The sequence below is a fragment of the Acomys minous genome, assembly GCF_964271855.1.
Source record: "Acomys minous genome assembly, chromosome: 5".
In the NCBI taxonomy this organism is placed as follows: Eukaryota; Metazoa; Chordata; class Mammalia; order Rodentia; family Muridae; genus Acomys; species Acomys minous.
Genome location: NC_140494.1, coordinates 48,506,861 through 48,522,113, shown reverse-complemented (window position 1 = coordinate 48,522,113; position 15,253 = coordinate 48,506,861). Strand labels below are relative to the sequence as shown.

Genomic DNA, 15,253 nt, shown 5'->3' with positions numbered 1-15,253 from the left:
AGAGGAGAGCTCAGTTACAGGTAACAAAAACTTATGTCAATAAACTAAAACAAGATTAGTATAATTTTTAGAATGGCAACTTATGCTGACTCTGTATTTATTCTTACTTACTGTCAATGATTTGTACTCGCTGCATACTTTATAGAGCTAGGAAAGTGTCACTTTTTGTTTCCCTTTGTTATGCTTTAGAGTCAAGTTCACTCACTATCACCCAGGCTGCTGTTAACCTTTGAGTTCAAGTGATCCTCCTGCTTATGCTTTGAAGGAAGCTGGAACCATCAAGCAGGCACAAACCACCACACTTGACCTCAGATACTGCTTCTATGTAACAGCCTTTGAAATTATTTTCCCTAATTTCTTTGATGTGCTTATAATGTTATGAGTAATGGTTACTGTCATCCAAGCATAATGCCCTTTAAAATTAAGAATTTAGTTCAAATTTGTTATCCTCTTTGATGTGGTTTCCTGTTTGTTTGTTTGTTTTTTCTTAAACAGAAACTCAGAGTGGCAGTTTAAAGCTCTGGGTTTGTACATGCACACACACACACACACACACACAAAAAGTTTCTGAAATGAAATTACTGAAATTAACTGAAAACTACAACTTGTCAGAAACCATTTTCTGCAGATAGGAAGGAAGCACTGCTCAAAGTATGAAAGAAAGGGTATGTGGATATTATTTCAAAGAATCATAACAGACTGTGTAGGTGAGTTAAAATGAATAAGAAATAAACATGTTTTAATCATTTATCTTACAACATCTTAACTTTGAATCAATTTATTTGAGAATTCATTTAATATACAGATTAAAAAACCAAGGGAATTGGTCATTTCTAAAAGGACAATTTTTATGAAAAAATTTGTTATGAAATAGACACTAAATTAGAAACTTGAATTATTTGCCTGAGAACTGTTTGTGAATATCCTATACCCCTACGTTTTAAACTAATCAGAGAATACTCTTACAGTAGAATTCAAAAGTAATTTTCATACTCCACATGATACTGTTTATAATATCAAAGTTCCCTGTCATGGCTGTATTTAAATATATTCCAGGCTAATAACATCCCTTTTAAAAGTTTTTGTACAATGTCCAATACTGAGATTAAATATCTATTGCCTGTAGCAGTGGTAAATGGAAGAAATACATTTTTTCTTACTAGAATGTAACATTTAAAATGAGTGTTATAAGGTAAGATAGTAAGCATTTTCTACTTTGAGTTCTTGTTTAAAATTATTGATTTACTGCTGTAGTGTTCGTGTCTGAATGAACATGTGTAAGAGGTTAGAGGGTAACTCTGTGGATCTGGTTCTCATACTCCATAGAGACCTACAGTATTCTTCAAATGAGAAGTGCTGTAAATCCCACCCCCTTAACCTGGCATACTTGCCATCATTAGAATGCTTGTTGATGTGGCTGCTTGGGTAGGCTTAGCTGCTTGGGTAGGCTTAGGAGCAGTGGCCTTCCTGCAGACAGGTTTCACTGGGGCTGTGCTGTGAGAGCCAGAACAGCTCCATCACATCCAGTTCTCTTCTCTTTGCCTGCAGTTCAAGGTGTGACCTTAGCTCCCTGCCTGCAGTGCCACTCCTGCCACTTGCTAACATGCCTGCCGGTACTGACTCTAATCGACCGAAATTGTAAAACATAAATGAACCCTTTACTTTATACGTTTTCTTGGTGATGATATTTTAAGCATAGTCACAAAAAAGTGACTAATACACCAGGTTCTGGGGATTGAATTGATGCCATATTCATGTACCAGGTAACTTTACCTATTTATCCATCTTGACATTCTGAATGCAAATAGTTCTTATTCTTTCTTATTTAAAAAAAAAAAAGGTCTGGAGAGATGGCTCAGAGGTTAAGAGCACTATCTGTTCTTCCAGAGATCCTGAGTTCAATTCCCAGCAACCACATGGTCGCTTGCAGCCATCTATAATGAAATCTGGTGTCCTTTTCTGGTGTACAGGTATACATGCAGGCAAATGCTGTATATGTAATAAATGAATGTTTAAAAAACATAAATAACAAACAATGAGTATATGTCAAATAGAATAAGATAGACTAAGTTTTGTGTTGGAATAAGAATGAATTATGACAGCTGAAAAATACTTTAGCCAATTTAGTATATTTTTAATCAATGATGAGTTTACATTATTTTACCTGCAAATATATTTATTACCTGAACAAAAGCTATTTTAATGACATTCACAGGTGAAAATAAATACTTTAGAAACCACAAATAAAATATAGAGACATTTACTCTTTCCAAAGAAGAAATCGTTACATACCTTTCTGTTTTTCACAAAAGTGATTTTTTTTGAAGACTGCAAACAATGTTTCAAAAGGACTATAAATAAACTTGGTCAAGTAATGCTAGTATGTTTTTTATTTAACAAATCATATATTATGATCTACTTTTAAAAATACCAGTTATTGCTGGGTGTGGTGGTGCACACCTATAATACAACACTTGGGGAGGCTGAGGCAGGCAGATGTCTTAGTTTGAGGTTAGGCTGGTCTATGAAGTGAGTCCAACACAAGTAAGTCTACACAGAGAAACCCTGTCTTGAAAACAAACAAATAAAAGAACCCAATTATTTATATTATGGTTCACAGGAAAGTATACGGGGATAAGATCTTTTCAAGAAATTTAAATTATTATACTTATTTATTGTTTAGACATCTATCTTTAATTGAAAAATATGTAAATATTTAAGCATAGTTATAAGAAATATGCCTTATTTATGTAAATTGGCTTTTAAATTTTTGACAAAATGCTATCTTTCTATTTTCTTTTGAATATACATTAGTCCTCTGCAGAATAGATCTTTAGTAAGTGTAGATAGATCACAGTGGGTAGAATTACTAAAACTGTTGCTATGCTGTAGCAACTTATGATTGCTTAATCTTGAAAAGTTGCTATAGCATAAATCTGACTGCATTTCATTTGATTGTTTAATCAATACTATTTCATTTTAATATTTGTACCTACTTTATCAGCTCACTTTTATTTTGAGGTGCTATACTATTCTCACATAAATATCAGCAAAATAATTCTTTACTACAAGTATATGGCAATAATATATGTGTGTATGTGCTGAAATATGTATCATCAGCCAAATATTAACTTATTTAATCCTACTTAAATAATATTTTGCAGAAGAAAATAAACATTTATAAAAGAATAAATTAATTTTTGAAGCAACTGTCTTAGGATTATTATTGCTTCCAATAAACACTATGACCTAAAGAATTTGGTTAGGAAATGGTTTATTCAGCTTCCATTTCCACAACACAGTTTGCCATCAAGGAAGCCAGAATAGAAACTCAAGGAGGTTGGGAATTTAGTCGCAACAGCTGATGCAGAGGCCATGGAGAAAGGCTGCTTATGGCTTGCTCCTCATGGCTCTTCAGAATGCGTTCTTAGGACCACAAGCCTAGAGATGGAACCATTCATATTAGGCTCTGCCATTTTCCATCAATCACTACAGGCTTCCTGATAGGTGCATTTTATGGTGGCATTCTATCTTTTCTCTGATGACTATATCTTGTGTCAAGTTGATATAAAACTAACCAGTACAGTAATATAAAACGAATAAAAAGAAAATAATGGAAACATGTCCTGTATCGATGATGCTAAAGCTAAATGATCCAATAAAAGAACTTCTGAAACAAAGAATAAAAAATAATGAACTGCACTTTTCACAGCTTCTAGTCAGGAATCCACAGTGTATATAAAGTAGGTTTGATGGTGTCATCAGGTACTGATAATAACAATAGCCAAATAGAAAAAATGTAGCTCATAGTGATCAAAGTTTTTGCCTCATTTGTGGAAGAATGCTGAGTGAATGTATCAACCATCAATAAAGCACTGTTTAACCAATCAGCTGGGCAGAAGGACAGGAAGTGGAAGGCGGGACTTCCTGGGGGGTGAGGAGAAAAGTTGGAAAGTTGGAGAGGTAGGGGGTTTTTGATGGAGAAAGACGGTGGGAACTTGACCGGCCCAGGGGTCATAGTGGCAAATGCTTTGAATATATGTGTGCTATAAGGTTTAGAGTAGTTTGTTTAGTTTACAAGTAGATTAGAATCAGTTCAGACTCTGCCCGGTGAAGTGCTGGCAGCTTTAAGGTACGTTTCAGTCTCCCTGTGTCAGTTATTTGCTTTGTAGGCCGATGGATACAAATTACTGTAACACTCATTTGTCTTCACCAGATGAAAAACAGTAAGTTAATAATGTAAAAGACAAAAAAACCACACAATGTGAAGTGAGAGCATGGGTTTTTGAGCACTTAAAAAGGAGAGGCAGTAGGAACACGACTTGAAGGTCAGACAAAGCAATATAATGAGTTCCTGGGTACCCTAGTCTTTCTTATCAGACCAGAGCTGAACACTAGTTTTGCCTCTTTGGGGTTTGTATGTATCAGCTTTTTGTTTTTCTGCATTCAGCCGGCGACCTTGATGCTCAGTAAGGGGTCTGTCTAATCAGGAAGCTGTGTGTTCTTGCCTTAGAAACTGCAGTTCTTTTTTTTTTTTTTTTTTTTTTAGCAGAACTAAGAAATTGCTCTGCAGTTTGTTGTTTATTTGTTTTATTAGTACATTAATTCTAGCTAGATGACTGTAAATTCTGTCCCATAGTGGGTGCCATTTGTTGAAGTTAATTTTATAAAACACTGTTTATTTCTTTTATCTTATTTCTTAACCCTGCTATCACACAAATAATTCGGACTCTTTTATGATACAATGCTTCATAACACAATCAGAGCAGTTTAAGTCTGGTCTCACTCTGAGCAAAAATCTCAGTGATAGTTGCCCTTTGTAGCTTTCTTCCACCCCATCCTCTTCTTCCTGATCTGTATTGGACCTCTCTCCGTGGCAGAATCTGCTGCTTCTTCTACTAACTCCTCCTCCCCTGGCTGGCAGGAAGTCTAGCCCTATTCTCTCCCCTGCTCATTGATTGGCTGTAAGCTACTTTACTGACATATCAGTGGGACATTTTGCGAGCAGAATGTACACAACTTTTAGACAGGAAATCAGATTTTGAATGATACATTAAACGTATAAATAACAGTGTAGATGAGGATAATTTTAGAAAGGAAATAATATTGAGTGTCTAACCTTGTTTTTGCAAAATTACATTGGATCTACAAAATCTTTATACTTCTCAAATAAAACTTATGATAAACACTGAATTATTAAAAGGATAATATTATTTATAAGTACTTAAATAAATATTTTGACTAGGCCAAGTATTCAAATGGATCTATGTATAATATCACTTTCACTATTTATCATTTCTTAACATCTGTTGGAAATTTAGTATTATAAGTATAAAAAAATTTAATTTTTTCACTTACTTCTGACTACATTCTGATAATACTTTAATAATTTTTAGTTTGCTTTTCCTATATGTTCTCTAATTGCATATGAAGATGTACTTTTATAATTATCTTACTACAATTATGAGCCTATTTTGGTCTTCATTTTCTTATTCTTACTATGAAATGACTAAGTTATCCAATACAAGACTGTAACCAATAGATTAGAAAAGAGAGGCTACTATTTTCCAGTTTTAAAGTTCACAGAAAAATATTATGTGGAAAGTTTTAAAATATAATCATCATATACAATGTTCTTATTCTCAAAGATATCCATTAAACTCTATTTATTGGAAACTCTATATTTTGACTTTAAACTTTAAATTTGCAAATATTTGGTTTTGAATTAAAGAGTTTCATGATTTCTTTCATTGAATTTCAGAGAAATTACACAAGTGTTGATCTGTTTATGGCAACACTGAAGTCTTGAGTGCTATGTGTAGAATATACATAACTAAATCAATCACAGACACACCAAAGCACTCCTACAAGTTAATAATATAACCATTATACAATGAAACCATCCCACAAACTCATGTAGATACAAAGAAACTGAAACAAATATGATGGAGAGACACTGACACTCTCACCTTCATTGTAGCATTATTCAGAAAATCCAATAATTTTAAGCAACTAAATGTCTATTATCAAATACATTTTTATAGATAAATGATTTGCATAAAAATATTCCTTATTAAAATGAATAATTAATTATTTAGATTTAATGTGTAATTATCATGTAATGGGGTTTACTATTTTAGTCAACAGAAAGTCAAGAGTCAGATAAGGAAATACGTGTGTGGAATCACAAATGTTTGATCTGGACAATGAAAGCAGAATAGACGCTTCCTTCTGTTCTGATAACTGTAAAAGTGAATGAGGAATAGAAAGAAAGAAGTGCTTCACCAGTGGGTTGGAATTATCATCAGGTAGAAATAAGATGTCTAGAGCTATGTTGGACTATCAAGTACACATAAAAAATAATATTACACTATACCTTAAAAATAGAAAAAGAGTTTATGTTAGAGTCTCCATAACTGTGGAGAATGTCATGACCATTGGTTAGATTAGAGTAGGGGTTCAATGTTTACTACTTGTATTTTCCTTGGGGAGGAGTGATGGCACTTAAAAAATGAATAAACAGGCTACCAAGATGAGACTTGATAGCTTATGACCATATAGTGCGGGAGGAGGTCCCCCTCGGTCAAAGACCTAGGGGAGGAGAATAGGGTGAAAGAGGGAGGGACGGAGGGAGGAATAGGACACAAGTGATGGGATAACAACTTAGTTGCAATCTGAATAAATTAATAAAATAAAATAAATAGAAAAAGAATATTGAATAAAATATATTTTATGTTTTAAATTTGTGTAAACATGACACTATATACACGCATCGAAATATAACTTGACATACTGATATGTACAATGTCATTAATTTAATTGAAAAAAAATAAAAACTGAAGGTATTTTTTCTATTTTATACAAATGTTGAAATAATTATTCAATCATGATTCATTATCTTTTCTTAAGATGTTTTTTAATGTGCAATGGATCTGTGGTTATGAAGAACTATAGTAACACTTATTAACAGTTATTTATATTCTCTTTATATTTGCTTACTCAGACTTACTAGGATTGTCTATCTAATTATCTAGCTCCTTTTGAACTGTATTGCCAGAGTCAACCTACAGTTGCATAATAAGCTATTCTTCCGAAGGCATAGATCTCTTTAGCTACTCTTGCCAAGCCGTGGACTGTCCAGGAAGTCTTTATAAATTGGCATTATACCGTCCCAACCATTTGTTTCCACAGTGTGTAGGAGGGGTTTTCACCTCTCCTCACATTTTTCAGCCTCCCAGTCCTGACCTCTACTTGAAACTTTGATCTCTGCCCCCAAAATGTAGATTCTGCCTGATTTTTTTTCTAATCTTTACCCCTACCCATTTGCTATTTGTCGAGGTGGGAAACTGTGGAGATGTAGTGAAGTGATTGTTGCTTATGTTGTAGGTCAAATACTGACTTTGGGTATTTCTTTAATGTGTTATGGTATTTTTTTTCTATGTAATATTTTGTTTAGTATTTACTTACTTTTTTTCAGTTCTTAGAAAATAGACATACAACATGATATATTTTCATTTATGTAACTAGTATCTAAAGGGGAAAACGTTGGCAGTTTAAAGAATCTACCTCAAGTAGGTTAAAAAAATATTGAATTTTGAGACTGCAATAAATTCTTGTTCTATTTTGAAGGCTGATATACCTATGAACAACGCTAACTTGGACAAACTGAAAGGGGCATTTTGAGATTTAAAAGGAGTGTTTCAGGTTTTCAGCTGTGTATATTTATTTTTTGCTTTAGGGTATTTTCTTTATCTGTATACATTTGGTTTAAAAAAAACATTGTTTTATTTTTGCAATTTCACATATGCTGATAACGATGTTCTCCTTATCATTCATACTCGTATGCCCCTTCCTTTGCTTCTGGTCATCTTTGTATTCTCTAATAGTTTCCTTTTTAACTTTAATAAAAAAAAAAATATATATATATATATATATATATATATATATATATATATATATATATATGGCTGGGGTGTGGTTGTCGATGTGTCGGAGTGTAGGCTACATATATACATTCTCATAAGAGCAGGTTTCTGAAGAAACCATAGATGTAAATCCTCTAGGAGCTGGCATTATGGGCACCTCTGAGTCTTCAACATAGTGCTGTGAACTGAACTTAGGTCCTCTGCAAAAACAGCATGTGATCTGAACCTCTGAGCCATCTCTCCAGCCTCTGTCCCTCTCTAAGTTGATGTGTTATTTTCCCAAGGTTCCACATGTGAAACCTTGTGTTTCTTACGTTTCTGAGCCAGGCCTAGGTCACTTAATATTTCATGCGCTTTACATTATAACAATGGATATTTTTAGCTTTTTCTGTTGGATTGCAATAAAAAATTGGGAAAATAAAGTTTAATGTCCCCATCAACAAATTGAAACATACCTATATTTCACGCTTAAACTTATCTACAGGAATCACTGTCCACTTGGAATATCTTAGTTGGTAATTTGTCTGGTGCCATAATTTTCCATCAGACTCATTAGTCATGAAGTTAAGATTATTCACCATGTGAAGAAGAGTTTTATTCTTAGGATAAGTTGAATTTTAAAATCACTTACTATCATTCATTAAAATGCATGTTCATTTATTCCTCTAAGAAGCAATATTAGTGAAATATATAATTATTCCTAAAGTAATTTACAGTAGTAATCAGGTCACATTTCTTATGAGAGTGTATTAAAGCACTTCTATTAGTTTCTCAAGCAGTGTGTTGGCTCTATTACAGCAAAGTCACATGGTGTCTTAGGCATGTTTCTTCTTAGGATCAAGTCTACTTTACTTCTATCAGGACTGTAGATACATTGCCAAATTCCTGGGAGGCTTTCAGAAAATCCTTTCCAAGGAAATGAGGTAGGTGTGTTAGCAGGTAACCTTTCTTGTATACATTTCCTTTTTTATCTGTGAAGCCAAAACTACCATTTCTACTCTCAGCTATCTATCCATTTTTCATCAACACTATTTGTATTTCAAAAGGACCAAAAAAATTGAAACTCTCTAGATCTTTTAAGGATTGATTCTCCATCTCTACAGCTAGTGATTTATCATCTCTACACAAATGATGGCTACTTGTCTGAACCTCTTTAATCTGTCCAGTGAATTTTAGCCTTTAAAGAATGCATATGGCTTAGTTCATATTGTGGATGGAAATATAATAATATGGTCAATTTTGTTAGTGTTTCCAATTACCTCCTGCCTTTGTTATGGATTGTTTCCACGTCTTCATCTATTGATATGTCACTTAGGATTGTTTCTATATTAGGAGTTTAATTTCATTTCCCATTATCATCACACTTAGCCTTGTAACTTGATTTCACCAATGAAATGTGAGCAGAGGTGGTCGTTCGTAATTGCAGGACTAAAGCTTTCATAGACATTGCATCATTCTGCTCTCGTGCCTAAGGCTAAGAAAAATCAGAGTATATAATTGGAACTATCTGACTTAACACTAACCTTGCAATGCAGAGTATGTAATAGTTACTGTATTTTATTGCAGTGGTCTTCTGTTCCCTGAAATAGACTACATAGAAATCTGTGTAATCTGTTACCCGTCCACCTGAAGCAGTCACATGTTAAATAGCCTCAATTCATCAAAATCATTGATTCCACAATGTGTGGAGCTGCTGACTAATATCTAAAGTTTAGATAGTAGTCAGTAGACAGTACACTGATGTCCAGACTCTAGACAGTAGAGAACACATTCTTCTGGCAATGGTAGCTGGATTAGTTATGTCTGTTTTCTGAAGGAAAATGTGTCTGAAGCTTGATTCTGGCAAGCATCCCTGAGTTAGCTGCTAGAGCTGTCCCTGCCATTCTTCTGAGTGGTTTGACTATAGTTCTAGCTTCTGTGTCAGTTTTGTCCTTCCAGGAGCACCCCAATTTACTAATACATGCTGTGTTTAAATCATTTAGTCACCTCTCTTTCTTTTAAAGCAACACCAAGTCATTTCATAAGTGTCAATAACAGACTTGCCAACAATTGTTCAGGAAAATAAGAACTTTCCACTACTGATTGCCTGGCTATGTTAAAACTGATTGTGTGTGTGTGTGTGTGTGTGTGTGTGTGTGTGTGTGTGTGTGTGTACATATATCAAATATTAATTGATTTAAATATATATAAATTTTAGTAATCTTAGTATATTGGATGCAGGTAATTTTTAAATAAAAACAACAATAATTATATGTAATTCAGTGGTCATCTAAGGGGAGGAATAAAATCCAAAAATGAAGACCCTAACTGATCATTTTAATTGATTAGCATGAGAACATTACATGTTAGGACTATGTCATAAGGGAGGTTTTGTAGTTATGTTTAGCCACCTGCAAAAGAACTGAAAGATGGTTTTTCTAGATATATTCCATGGAGTCATACAGAATAATTTAATTATTGTATTACATATATTTATACATTGCAGGAATTGCGGGGTTTTTTTTGCTGTTTTTTTTTCCTTTATTAATTTATTCTTGTTACATCTCAATGGTTATCCCATCCCTTGTATCTTCCCATTCTTCCCTCCCTCCTCTTTTCCCCTTATTCCCCTCTCCTATGACTGTTCCCGAGGGGGATTTCCTCCCCCTGTATATGCTCATAGGGTATCAAGTCTCTTCTTGGTAACCTGCTGTCCTTCCTCTGAGTGCCACCAGGTCTCCCCCTCCAGGGGACATGGTCAAAGTTGAGGCACCAGAGTATGTGTGAAAGTAATATCCCACTCTCCACTCTACTATGGAGATTGTTCTGTCCATTGGCTAGATCTGGGTAGGGGTTTAAGGTTTACTGCCTGTATTGTCCTTGGCTGGTGCCTTAGTTTGAGCGGGACCCCTGGGCCCAAATCTGCTTATCATAATGTTCTAAGTATCCATCAGTAGAAGAATGGATAAAGAAACTGTGGTACATATGCACTATGGAATACTACTCAGCTATTAAAAACAAGGAATTCCCAAAATTTGTGGATAAATGGATTGAGCTAGAAATGATCATAATGATTGAGTTAACCCAGAAGCAGAAAGACTCAAATGGTATATACTCACTTATATCTGCATATTAACATGTCCCACGAAAGCCTTCACTTACCAGAAAACTGAGACAGAGGGGAGGACATTCTATTGGGACTCTAGATGAGAGAAGCATGGGAGAATGGCAAAGTAGAAGGATCCAGAGGGTCCTAGAAACCTATGAGTTTTTAATTTTCAAATCATAACACTAATTACGTTTACCATCAAAGTCGGTAATAGGTATAGATTTAAGGAGTTATTTCTATTACAGCTCTTTGTAGTTATGTTAATTATACAAAATATTTTAAATTTCATTTTCATAGCTCTATATTATCTATTTTAACCATAGTATTCCCTCATTAACATCCTTGTATCACATATGCTCATAAGAAAGTATTCATTGTCCCACAATCACAATTATTTCCTTCTTAATTTCTGAATAATATATCATATTTATGTGTGTTGTAGTGCTCAGCCAACAATAACTAACCAGGCTTTAGTATGACTTGAGTACTGTAAATAGCTCTGTAGTCCATGGTTGGTATGCACTTATCTCTATTGTATGATACAAAATTTTGATAAACTCCTCTGCACAGATCAAAGTCATCAAATGGAGGACTATAGGTATATTTATACATCTCTGAACAACTGGCTTGTAACAAGGCTACTAGAAATACACACTTTAAAAAAGCTTGTTCAACAATCTCAGTGATACTGAGAACATTAAAATACATGCAGATTAAAAGACAGGATTTCTAACAACAGCTCAAACTGAACAAAACCACTCACACATGAATTATGAAACTAATAGAGAAAATCATGGTGAACAGCTTGAAAACAATGAAACAGATAAAGATGTTTGTAAAAAACAAACTCCAAAGCACGTAAGCAGAGATATAAATGGGGAGGTGTATTACAATCAATCAATCAATGAAAATTTGTGTCGAGTTCTTTTTCAATTCTGTACATCTTTTATTTAATGTTATCACCTATTACAAAAATCCATACTTACAATGTGTTTCATCACTACCTCAGAACTTGCAAGTCTCCAGGGTTTCCTACTTCACAAACAATTAAAAAAGTAAAGGTAACATAAATACTTCCTACTTTTATTTAAATCTTCAGATCTTCATTTATGAAGCAGGATAAACATGAAGTAGAAACATCAATGCTATTAAGAATTTATAATAAGCCTTCTTTGGAAATACAAAGTTATTTAAAGTTGAATTTGGCTGAAAGATTGTTGCCTCTTATACAACGGGAGGGTAAGTAGTATATTAATCGCACTTGTGAGAAACTCCAAGAAAGAAAATTCTCTACCATAACTGAATTCTAGAGTTCTTGAGAAAGTTTCTGCTACCGTTTATTCACCACAATTCATCTCCAATTAGACTCACTTCCCATAAGAATATGAGACAACCCTTACTTAAACTAGGCCCTGAGACTCATCCCCTTATCAAAGAAGATGCCGCTAAGGGGCAGCTACAGGTGGCAGGTTAGGGTCACAGCCATCATTAGGTCCTCCTGTTCCACAATTCATTCCAAAAAAACAACACAGGTATATTTGAGAAATAATTCTGGCAAGATTTGCTGTGTAAATCTCCCATCTGCCCAAGTACCCAGGCTTGAAATCTCCTGTCTTTATACAAATTGTACAAAGTATAACCTGGGGCTGAGACCAAAAAATTATGACTTAAGGATGACAATATATGTGAAATTCATAAGCCTAAGGTATACACAAGTTGTATAATCTTTTATATTAAGAATATCTCTTCTTTGGACATTAACCATTGCTACATACACCCTTCTTTAATAAACAGCTTTATCTCTATTAATCTCTAAGTATGCAGAGTGATTTCTCAGTGGAAGGGGGTATTATTTCTATAACAATTCAAGGTAGGAGGCATCTCTAATGCTACCCATGTTATGTTCTTATGTATAACAATATGTGGAAGTTACTGTGCATAGATTTAGGAGCCTTTCATGAGGAAAAAAAAAGAAAAACTATATGTTAAGTGATATAATTTTACATGTTGTGTAGCAGTTTGTGATCACACATCTATAGTTGTTAGGTTAAATATGAATTAAAACAAAATATATTGGAAAAAAAACACAATACATGTTGAAAATATATTCTTGGCCCAGTCACCAGAGCCAATCATGCTTGCAGTTTCCTGGCCTAGGTGTTTTTGCCCACTCTGAGCAGCAACCGGACTTGCTGATTTTGAGACTTGCTCCAGCAATGGCCTTAGCCAGTCTACCCAAAAATGCTTATCAGTGACAGCCTGGAGCCCTGCTGCCAGAAGATCCTGAAAGATGGAGAGCTGTAGGTAGTAGAGAAGCAGAATTTGAGCAAGGAGTTGCTGATAGCTGAGCTGCAGGACCCTGAAGACCCTATCATCTAGTCTGCTACCAAGGTCACTGTTGATGTCATCAAGGCAGCAGAGAAGCTCCAGGCGGTGGGCAGGTCTGGCACAGGGGAGGACAGTGTGGATCTGGAGGCAGCCACTGGAAGGGCATCCTGGTCAAGAATAACTCCAATGGAAACAGCCTCAGTGCTCCGGAATTTACTTGCAGGATGATCATGTGTGCCTAGCCAGGCAGTTTCCCCAGGTGACAGCTTCAATGACACCTGGCAAATGGGACAGGAAGAATTTCGTGGGGACAGAGTTGAATGCAAAAACACTCACTCTGAATTCCTGGCCTATAAGAATTGGAAGAGAGGTGGCCACCCAAATGCAGTCCTTTGGAATGAAGAGTAGAGGCTATGACCCCATCATCTCTCCAGAAATCGCAGGCTTCTTTACTGTTCAGCAGCTGTCCCCAGAGGTGATCTGGCTTCTCTGTGATGTCATTACTGTTCACACTCCCCTCTTGCCCTCCACCACAGGCTTGCAAAATGACAGCACCTTTGCCTAGTGCAAGAAGGACATATGAGTAGTGAACTGTGCTCGAAGAGGCATTGTGGATGAAGGTGCCTTGCTCCTTGCCCTGCAGTCAGGTCAATGTGATGGTGCCACATAGGATGTATTCACAGAAGGGCCACCATGGAATTGGGCTTTAGTGAACCATGAGAATGCCATCAGCTGGCCTACCTAGGAGCCAGCACCAAGGAAGTCCTAGAGCCACTGTGGGGAAGAAACCATAGTACAGTTTGTGGACATGGTGAAGGGGAAATCTCTTGGGTCATAAATGTCCAGGTCCTTAGCAATGCCTTCTCTCTACACACCAAGCCTTGGAATGGTCTTGCAGAAGCATTGGACACACTGTTGATGCCAGGGAAGATTCCTCTAAAGGGATCAGCCAGGTGGTGATCCAAGAAACATCTCTGAAGAATGCTGGGGCTTGCCTGAAACCTCCAGTCATCGTCCGCCTTCTGAGGGAAGCGTTGAAGCAGACCGATCTGAACTTGGTGAAAGAAGTTGGTCTAAATGTCATCACCTCTCACAACCCTACGTACGGTCCCAGGGAAGCAGGACAGCAGGGAATGTGTCCTGACTGTGCCCCTGGCAGGTATCCCTACAAAGCAGTGGGCTTGGTCCCAGGCACCACGTCAATGTTGCTGGTCCTCAATGGAGCTGTCTTCAGGCCAGAGGTGCCACTTTGCAGGGGCCAGCACCAGCTCAGGTTCCAGATGCAGTCCTCCAATCCTTTAATGTTTCTCACTATGACTGACCTCCTGGCATAGGCAGGTGTGCAGATGCCTGGAAGGTTGTAACAAACTTCCAAGGTATCTAATGGAATGATCTGGCATGTCCTGGGCCTCTCCTCCCTGCTGCCTGGAAACACGGAAACTCCATGTGCCTGAGGCTTTCCAGTTCTGCTTCCGACCCTGGGACTCGATTGCCCCAGTCCCTTCAGAAGGCCGTTCTGAAGAAACACACTCACTGTGATCCATAGGGAGAAGAGATCCATATTCATGTGGCAGAACTTGGGTATCTGCCTAAAATAGCATCTAGTAAAGTGTCTAACTCAAAAAAAAAAAAAAAAAAGACAAAGAAAATAAATTATTTTTCAAGTCAGTTCATGCATTTTGATATAACTCAAAACTTTTGTGGTGACTATGTGTTGCTTTCACATCAAAATAAAAAAAAATGTGAGAGAAAATACCACTTGTGATTAAACATTAAATTATTGGTGTGAAAGAATCAAAATGTTAACACATTTAAAACACCGAATTTTTAGTAACACAAATTTGCTTATAGTTATAAGCACCTGTCTTCTCCTGATCTCAGAAGCCTAGATCTAAAAACATTGTCCTGCTGT

General features: G+C 35.9%; 2 pseudogenes across 2 annotated transcripts in view; one reads left to right on the top strand and one right to left on the bottom strand.

The window, feature by feature from the left end:
* The window catches only part of LOC311598355 (ran guanine nucleotide release factor-like), a 282,936-nt pseudogene that overhangs the window by 61,211 nt on the left and 206,472 nt on the right, over nucleotides 1-15,253 (bottom strand). The gene's annotated exons all lie outside the window — the stretch shown is intronic.
* LOC311597480 (D-3-phosphoglycerate dehydrogenase-like) lies at nucleotides 13,255-14,301 on the top strand (annotated as a pseudogene). The gene has a single exon. The product of its transcript is annotated as a D-3-phosphoglycerate dehydrogenase-like (transcript).